The sequence below is a fragment of the Euphorbia lathyris genome, chromosome 8, assembly GCF_963576675.1.
Source record: "Euphorbia lathyris chromosome 8, ddEupLath1.1, whole genome shotgun sequence".
Classification (NCBI taxonomy): Eukaryota; Viridiplantae; Streptophyta; class Magnoliopsida; order Malpighiales; family Euphorbiaceae; genus Euphorbia; species Euphorbia lathyris.
Window position 1 is genome coordinate 81,822,548 of NC_088917.1, and position 8,558 is coordinate 81,831,105.

Consider the following 8,558-nt stretch of genomic DNA (forward strand, 5'->3'; position numbering starts at 1 on the left):
TTATTCCCGGTGGTGACTCGGCCGACTCAAGAAGCTTCCGAATCTTACCATAGATGCGACTCGAATTCATCTGCCTTTTCTGTATCTATCATTTGGTGAATGAATACATGGCTAAACTCAAATCTGATGGAAATAGAAATCTCAGAAGAGAAAGATGATGCCTGGTGCCTGAATTACAAACTAATCACATTAATCATTTAAACAGAGTTTTAAATCATAGGTTTAACAGAAGTTAACAGAGTTTAACAAATTAAATATGATTATTATTAAAATTACACATGTAAAAAAAAAAAAGGGACATGTAAGGACAAATGGTTTGACACAGCAAATTTTTTCAAAATTTGACAGATGGAGCAACTTAGTTCAGACAAGGAGACACCTAAGGGCACACATGTAGCAATTTTACAATTTTCGAATGATATGGAATTAATTCATAACACTTTAAACTTGAAATCATTTTAACCTAAATTATTAATATCATTATATTCAATGATATGGAATTAATTTTTCTTACAATTTTCGATTTCTATATAAACAATTGACTGCCCCGCTGAAAGAACCTGCAAAGTAATAGTTAGGATTCGAACTTGAGTTCTAGCTTAAGCGACTTGAGACTCTTAATCACTCAAACCAACTTCGATTAATATCCATTTTAAAAATACAAAAACCTAGCAATATTTATTATTATTATCATTATTATTATTTATATAGGTAGATAATCAATTACTAATATATTTTTAAAAGTGTAAAACCAGTAGTTTGACACCTATTCTTAACTAACATGAAAATACAGACATAAAAGAATGAGAAAGTGGAGAAAATGGAGAAGTATCTCATGTGATGTGACATAACGGACCTAAAAGAAGGCCAAAGTGAAGAAAATGGAGAAGGAGATGGAAGAAGAGACAAAAGAGAAAAAAAATATAACTTAGAAGGACTTGGTGTGGCGGTGGAGGAGAGTCTATATAATAACAATATTTATTATTATTTTTATTATTATTATTATCTATCTGTATAAAAGAGTAACATATCTTAATGCTGATTAATTTTGAATCTATAGCTCAATATGGACATAGTAAATATTTTGGTTAAACAAGTGACTTTGTTTTCGTGTGCAATTTCAATTTGTAGGATCTGTTAACTTGTTAGCTATTTTTGTTGCAATTGAGATTTAGTGAACATACCAACTTTTACCTTATAACTAAAACAAACAAAAAAAAACAAACCAAAACTCAATTGAAAAGTTATACATATAATTCAAAAGCGCACATATTACACAACATGCATAAGTTAAAGTTATTCAACTATCTATAGTCATGTGAACATAGTAAAATCAAACCATTCTCTCATATAGATTTATGGACAGAACTACAATTATTACTAACAACACTATCCCATAACCTACACCAAAGATCACATTTGACACCCTCACCTGTTGGAGTTCAGTCTCCCACAGATTACTTGTGTATATAAAATAATAAGTACACATCAAAAAATAAAGAAGTATACATCAAAAAAATATAATGTATAAAAAATAAAAAGTACACATCAAAAAATAAATATGTAATAAAATAAATATATTTATAACAATAAAACAACAATAAAATAATCATATTTTTATATTAGTTTTTTCATAGAACCAAAGAATCGCGTTTATTAATATAAACGAATACTACCATTAATAGATTTTTCATATTGGTAATATGCTTTTAACGGTATATAAGCAAGAATGTAAGAATGAAGCATCAATCTTCTAGAACTAATATGAAATAAACAACAATCCTGATTTTTATTGGAAGAAGTATCAAATCATAAGTAACATTGTGTATGTTACTTCCTCATCTTGAATGTTCTTGGCGTCTTCTTCTACATCCTTGGGAGGAATCCAACATTCGTACTTGGAGAAATTATAACATTGAACATTAGACTATCCATTCGGCCTACAATTTCCTCCTCCGAGTCCACGTCAACTTCTACGTCCTTGTCCACTGCCTCTTATGGATTAATTGTGTCTTTTCGTTGTTGTTGTAGATGTTGTCACCTCTTCCTTGGTTTCTTCCACATCCTCTTCCTCTTCCATTTCCTCCTTGATCTCTTCCGCGTCCTCTACCAAATTGGTTTCTTTATTAACTGATGTGACCATCTTTAACTGAAATCTTTGTTGCTAAGACTTGTTTATTCTATTCTTCTCTAGGATTCTTGAACCCCTCTTCAAATGATTGTAATGACCCTATAACTTCATGAACGGTCATTGTGATGATGCCTTTCGATTCTTCCATAATCAAATTATGGTAATATTGATCGCAAAATTTTCTCAACAATTTTGGAATCCTCAATTTTATACCCTTATTTTTATTTGATTCACAATAAATTTTACTCGAGATGAGTAATCAATAACGACATGCGTTGCTTTCATCCTTATTATCGCATTGAAAAACTTTAATATCACGCTCAAATTGAGTGCGAATATAAGAACGAAAATTTAGAAACACAGAATAGACTTGTGATTTATGTGCTAACGGAAATGTCCATAAAAAATTTGTATAGTTATCTAGGAATAGCACATAATAATGATGTCCGCTTGAACTTAAAATGGGAGATGTCCAGATATCACTATGAGTCAAATCAAATGGCATACAAGCAAAATTATAAGAGGACTGAAATGGTAGTTTGACTTGTTTTCTATTAATGCAAGAGGAACAAACAATATTATTCTTAATCCTATTACAAGAAATAGAATTTTTATTCATCAGAGTGTTCAAAATTGGAGGCCTCTGATGTCCCAAACCATCATGCCATAGATCAGACGACACAGCGGTAAGAGCAGAATGAGTGAAAGGTGAGGTGGAGCAGCTAGACATGACCGGATATAGGTCTCCCATACTATTACATCTCAAGATAATTTTCCCCGTCTGTAAATCCTTCATAGAGAAACCCAAAGGGTCAAATTCCACAGAAACCTGGTTATCAACAGTAAATTGACGGACAGAGATAAAGTTCTTAATTAGCTTAGGAGCATGCAAGACATTATTTAGTTTAAGGGAATGATGATTAGTATCTAGAATTGCAGTACCAGATGGGGGTATGGTCCAAGACCTGGAATGCCGTGGCATGTAGCTTGAATAGGGTTGCCCAAGTAGGGTAATGCCCTTTTTCTATGTCTAGGGTTATTTTGATGAAGGAAGATATATTGGATACAGTGAGGGAAGGGTGATGATTCGGGTTTGTGTCTGTGTTATTGGTATTGGAGTTGGTGTTGGACGGTGTTCCGGTGGTGGAGTTTCTGTGTTGGTGCTCATGATGGCGTTGAGAAGAGAAAAATGGTGGTTCGGTTTTCTGAGTCGGAGGAGAGAGGTGGCCAGAGTTGGCGACAGCGGCGGCGGCCGTAGATGGGAGGGAGAAGTTTAGGTATTGCGGTGCATGAGAAGAAGACTAGGGTTAGGGTTAGTGCTCTGATACAATGTAACAGATTGAATTGCTCAGTGACTGTTATTGATAAGTAATTGTGTTTATATACAGAATACAGTTCACGTTGTAGTGAATGTCTATTCCTATATTCTAGGCTAGTGATAAGGTAACAGATACGGATAATATAAACTTTACAATAAATAAGATAGTCTCTAATAATTTAGACTTTGATGTTTAATAGCTTGAAAGGAACCCTCTCCCATCAACATCCTCCTAGCCTGCCCGTTGGGCTCACCCAAGTATGTGAGGACGATGTTTATGTAGAATGTCAATGAAATCTGAAGTCGTTTTAAAGATTGATACTCCTTTTGGTATTGCTAAGCATTGTTAACTTGTGATCAATGTTGCACAGACGCTTCTCTGCATTTCTTGTCCCTTCCCCTTTTGAGTTCTATAAAACTTATGTCTTAGAAATAACGTATATTAGTTTCTGCTCCAATTTGACAGGCAAGGATCAATCATTATCACTCTAAGATAGCGTTTCCACGTTTCTTTTCTGTTTCGGTTTGTGTTTCCGGTTCTTTTCTGTTTCCAATACTATTTCCCTGTATCCGTGTCTGTTTGAGTGCAATATAGCTCTAAGCACAAGAAGAATCTGAACATATTACATGGAGATGATGAAATGCTAGGACTCCCAAATCCGATGATGGGATTCAGACTACCAATTCAATCAAGTGAATTAAGTTTCTTCTGTGAAGTGAAGCCATAATTTGTTGATTCAAAACATATATGTACTGCATCAAGGAAAAGGGGATACATTCACAATCTTCAGTTCATAACAGGTTTCCTCTTGTTCCAATTCCTCCATTGAGCATAACTGAAAGACAACCATAAGTTTAGACATTTGGTCAATGATGGATGTCCATGAGCAAGAGAGTGACGACTCTAATACATTCTAAAATTAGCTATTTAGTCGATGATAGTAACGTGATAGTAAAATTTGAATGCATAAACCATTATAGTTGTTCTGTTTAGTACAATGGTAAGAGATGAATGTTAGAAAGTTGCTGACATAGAATAAGTAGCATAGGAATGATTAAACTTTTATACGGTGGGTCAGAAACAACAACAATAATAATAATAATAACTAATTGTCTATTTCAAAGGCTTTGGTTTTGATTCCAACATCTAATTTAAACAGCCAAAACCAATTTATGATTGTGTTTGCATCAAAGATGGGACCATCCCTGCATATCTTTTGCAATCTACTCTAATTCAAACAGCTTGAATTGAAATCCATCTTAATACTCGTAATTTGATTGCAGGTTTTCTACATGATGGGTAGGAGGAATCATCCTTGGAAGTAGAAGGCGAAAACAAGGGCATTTGCCACATTATCTTTCAACGATATCCAAAAGAATTTGACGACATTAGCTGATACAATTGCATCACTTAGTATGTTCATATCGCATTTATGAAACATTTTTTAGTATATTCATATATTAGTTATAAAACATTTTTATCTATGATAGTATGAGTAATAATAGCTTCAGCTGCTATTCTGTTCTAAAGACCTGCTTTTGAGAATGAGAAATCACATCGCATAGCAAAGAGGTCAGTTTATATTCCTCCTATGTTGTTATTGTATAGCTTATAGGGCTGAGCGCGGATCGTGGAGATACTGGACCGGACCGAATATAAAAAAAAAAAAAGGGCGGCCCGGTCGCATTACGCGTCCCCGCTGAGCGAGGGTCCGGGGAGGGGTCCCACCACAAGGGTGTATTGGGGGCAAGCCTTCCCTTGCCAATTTAATTGGCAAGAGGCCGCCCCTAAGACTCGAACCCGTGACCTCTGGTCACACGACAACAACGTTTTACCGTTGCGCCAAGGCTCGCCCTCTGGACCGGACCGAATATGCGAGGAAAAAATTCTGGAATAGGAACGAACCCTTGACTTTTTTTGGAGAACCGAACTGGACTGGACCATTGACTTTTTGCCAAAGAACTAGACCGAATTGGACCGAACTTTATCCAGCACTGGACCAATAACCGAATTGGATTGGATTGGACCGAACTCGACTCAAATAACCGAAAGTTTAGCAATAATAAATTTATATTTTAATAATGGATTCCCAAATAAAATTATTAACTTTAATTTATAAGTATTATTTTTATATAAAAGTATCAAAATAAATAAGTAGATGTAGAGGGACTTTGATGAAAAATAAAAGAATATGCATAGCAGGGGTAATATTGAACTTTACAAACTAAATAATAACTTAAAGAGAACTCTTGCCCTACAACAACTCTAAATCGCGTTTATGTTTACAAACACAATCGCTACATCTACTCCTCCACTCCACCTGCATTTCCATATGAGTTTGTGCTGCGTTTCCGTTCATTCCTCCCGCGTTTCCGTTTGTTCCACCTGCATTTCCACATGCATTTCCGTTCATTCCACCTGCGTTTCCACCTGCGTCTGGAATTGATGAAGCGCTGCGTCTTGGAACAGCAACGCCACTACGTGTGCCTCTGCTCCGTCCTCTCAATAGTAGGGTCGATATTTAGATAAACCACATCAACACTAGCGCCGGTATTAAGGTAAGCCACTGCGTTTCCGTTTATACAATTTTAGTTTTGATGTTTTGAAATTTCAAGTAACTTTATGTTTATGCAGTAAGAAAATTTTAGTTTTGCTGTTTTGAAATTTCAAGTAACTTTATGTTTATGCAGTAAGAAAATTTTAGTTTTGCTATTTTTTATTGTTTTTCTTATTTATTTGTTTCATGTCAGGCTATGATTTTTGTCTTTAGAATAAACATTTCATATTGTTTTGTGCTGAAGTAGTTTTAGTTTAATATATGGTTTGTATTTACATATCAATGGATGAAAGTAATATAACCAGATTAGAATTTTTGTTTGATTTGTCTAATAAAACTGGTTAACCAATTTGTTTTTAAATATTATGCTTTAATTTTTGTATAAATAAAACATGAAATATATATGGTTATCTTACTCGATTCCTGTAAATATTTTATTGCCAGCATGAAAAGATGAAAAAAAAATAGTTATAATACAATGATAATACCCATATTAACATTTAGCTCGTACTAGTATTGTAAAAAAATATGTAATGAAAAATATCATTTCTAAACTCTTAATTCAGTTTTTCTTTATTGAATAGTTCTATACTAACTATATATTTTTCTTGTAATAAAGGAAAAATGTATTCTTCAGGTAGCAATAGAAAATCAACATGTGATAGTTCATCAACAGATGTTACATTCAGCTTTATGTGACCTCCACGACCACAATCACATATTGAAGGTGATAACATGAGCAATGATGCAAATCTCCAAAGTGACCTTGTTGGCTCTTTTACGCTTTCAAACTGGACAGGTGCCCATTCTACTTTGCATAATGATAAGAAGTATAGATCTTATGTTTGGGATCACTTTGAGAAAATTCTTGATTCAAAAGAAGTTGAGACGGGGAGAGTTGCATGTATTTGGTGTCATAGGAATTATAAGGAAAATCGAGAAAGACATTTCATCATTATGGAAACATTTGAGAGAATCTTGTCAAAAATTTCCATACAAAAAAGACTTGACTAAAGTACAAACCACTAAACACAAAGCTCAGAAAATGTTAATCTTTAACAAGCCAATTGATAAAGAACAAGGAAAATTAGCTTTTCATCATTTTGTTCAGGAATCTTGTAGAAAAGATTTGGTTAAAATGATTGTGGTAGATGAAATGCCCTTTAGAACTGTTGAGAAACCTAGGTTTAATAGTTTTGTGCTAATAATCTTCCAGAATTCAAAATCCCTTCAAGGAGAACTATTACTAGGGATTGTTTTGCCTTGTTCAACACATAAAAAATGAAATTGAAAGCTTTAGTCAATTCTCAATTTCAAAGAGTGTCATTCACTACAGATACTTGGACAAGTATTCAAAATTTGTCATATATGTGTTGATAGTGATTGGTGTGTACAAAAGAAAATTCTGAATTTTTGTGTGGTAGAGAGTCATAAAGGGGTTCATCTTGCTAATTCTATTAGTTCTTGCATGGATGAGTGGGGGTTGACTAGGGTCATGTGCATTACTGTTGACAATGCTTCAGCAAATGATGTTGTTATTGAACAATTGAAGAAAAGATTAGTAAATTACGGAGTGTTAAGAATCTTTGTAGGTTTTTGAAAAGATTTTATGATATAACTTGTAAATTCTCAGGTTCATCATATCCTACCTCTAGCCTTTATTTTTTCGAGGTAATGAAAATTCTCAAGGATATTACATTATGTCAAAACAGTAAAAATCCTTCCTTAAAATACATGGGAACTCAAATAAGGGAAAAATTTGATAAGTATTGGGGTTCTATTGACACAATGAATATGATGCTTTTGGTATCAGTGGTTTTTGACCCGAGGTATAAAATTAAGTACTTGATGGGTAAGTACACTGAATTTTACAGTGAGAATGATGCTAATGAGTTGGTGGCACAAGTCACAGAGATTATTATTGCATTGTTAGATGAGTATATAATGCAAAATGTGAAAGAAAATGTGAATCTTGGAGCACATTCTTCTAGTTTGGAATGAAGCGGATAATGACATTAACGATGATATTGATGATTATTTTTTGAATATTGATAAAGATATGTCAAGTGCGGGAGAATGAGAAAGATATGCCAATGAGACACCTGAAAAATATGTCAACTGAGGGAGAATGGGAAAGATATGTCAATGAGGCACCTGAAAGACATGTCAACTGAGGGAGAATGGGAAAGATATGTTATTGAGACACCCGAAAAATATTAGATATTTATCCGAATCACCAAAAAATTATATTGGATTAGACCGAAACCGAATCCCCCAACTGGACTAGACTGAAATTTTGGGACAATTCAATTATGGAGATTTATTCTTTTCAATCCAATCCTCGAGATTTCCTTTTATTAATCTCCGAATTTCAATCTAATACTGGAGATTCATGAATCCCCGACTTGGACCGAACTGTGCCCAACCGTGGCACTACAGCAATTTATGACTGTCCCAGCAACATTCCAAGTAAATGTTGTGTGGTGATGCCCAGGTATATTTATTGGATAGGTAAACGAACATATTTATCAGATCAACCCTACTTAAAGGA